At 39.1% G+C, this 1930-nt stretch overlaps 1 pseudogene; it reads right to left on the bottom strand.

Moving 5' to 3' along the window:
• Positions 1 to 310: 310 nt before the first annotated feature.
• LOC140209729 (UDP-glucuronosyltransferase 2C1 pseudogene) lies at positions 311 to 1930 on the bottom strand (annotated as a pseudogene).

Here is a 1930-nt window from a genome sequence, read left to right as displayed (position 1 = left end):
ACTGTGAGATAAACATGATTTGGTAATTGATTTACTTCGGACTTTGTGACTATGTGCATAAAACATTACTTCATTTAAGTAATCATAAATAAACATGTCTTTTCCTGTTTGGTTTGATTTAGGTATTTGCGGTTTTTTCTGTGCATATCATTGTATGAAGCCTTTAAGTTCACTGATCTATTACTCTATTTTTAAGAGACTTTGCTACATTCACAATTTCTGGAAAGGAGGCTTCATGTATTGAACACAAGAAAATCTTAAAGTTGAAAGAATTCAAATCACCATTTCCCAGACGCAAAATAGAGAAACCTTACTCATACTTTTGCTTTATTTTCTTCCGTGCAACGTGATAAAGTTTCTTCAGTGCTACAACCACCAGCACTGTGACCGTGAGCAACATGCACAAAAAAAAGACCATCACATCCACACAATAGTAAGCATACCAGGGGAGCCGGTAAGATTCAGAGTGCAAATGCCCTGCTCCTTTGTGTCGGGCAACATACTCAATCCAGAAAATAGCTCTCTCCATTGGTGACTCTGGTTGGTCCTGGTGGAGAGCAGAGAGTTTCTTCATGTTGTCCTGGTAAAATGTGTCATTTATCACCTCATTAAGTAGCTGCAATAGATCTGTTGAATGCATGGTTGCAACATTAAGCATCTTTGCTGCACCTCGGGATTCCAGTCGAAGTAAATTGTCAAACTGGTCAAAAATCAGAGGCATGCCAATCACTGGCACCCCATGGTAGATGGCCTTGTAAATGCTATTGGTACCACCATGAGAAATGAAGACTCGTGTGTTGGGGTGTCCCAGAAGGTCGTTCTGAGGGATCCATTTTGTCAGTAGTGTATTATTACCTATATTGGGAGGGATTTCTCCATCATATCTCCAAATAACCTGCTGAGGTACTTGAGCAAAAGCCTCAGCTATTTCTATTGAAAGCTGCTTTGGCAAGGAACCTACCAATGTCCCCAACGACATCACAATAAGTCCATGCTCCCCTGAGCTTTGAACAAACTCTTCAAACTCTGATGCTAGTGGTTGGGCTGGTTTACACTGGAAGCCTCCAATGTACGCAATATTTGGCATGGTGGGTCTTGGGAATTCAAATACAAAATCGACTCTCATCAGCAACACATCAGCCCCCATGAGAACTGTTTGAATGTCTGTATCTGGTCCGAGATATCGATGTCAGATTTCATTATAAATTGGATATACAAAAAATTCTGTAAACACTAGCTGAAGAAGATGTTGCATGACGTTTCCTGTTCTTTGGAGAAGATTCATATTATCTGTCAATTGAGAGCCAGGAATAAAGACATAGGAAGGTGGTGATGGGGCAGAGAGGAAATGGGCTTCCCCATTTAGCTGCCCTCGAACATTATACACCTGTGGGACTTTCAAATAATGAGCAAGCAATGGTCCAGTACCTAAACCTGAATCTGTAAGTACTAAGTCAAAATTTGCGCTTTCAATTTGTTTTAACAGTGTTTTGTTTTCAAAAATTGCAATAGTAAGATTTTGAATGAATTGATGGCAATGATATAAAAAATTCATCATGATGCTTTGGAACTTAATATGGTTCCATAGGTTCCAACCATTCTCTGAGCTCTCCAATGACAGCTCCACAAGTTTTTCAATCATTTCATTCTTCACAGATTTGTTATCTTTTTCTTCAAGATGAACAACAATGGATTGATAGAGGTCAGGATTTTCCTTCATATACCAAGATGCAGAGTAGTAAAGCATTGTGATATTGTGTCCACGAAGTTTCAGTTCTTCTACTAGAATTTTTATGTTAAACCAATGACTTCCATCCATAGGTATAACCAATATTTTAGCTCCTTGTGTAACTGGACAAGGCAGTGTGATGAAAATAATACCAAGAGCATATGCAATCTGCAATCTGCCTTTCCATCCAGGACTCTCCAT

The sequence above is a fragment of the Mobula birostris genome, chromosome 14 (genome assembly GCF_030028105.1).
Source record: "Mobula birostris isolate sMobBir1 chromosome 14, sMobBir1.hap1, whole genome shotgun sequence".
Classification (NCBI taxonomy): domain Eukaryota; kingdom Metazoa; phylum Chordata; class Chondrichthyes; order Myliobatiformes; family Myliobatidae; genus Mobula; species Mobula birostris.
This window is presented reverse-complemented; position numbering and strand designations above follow the sequence as displayed.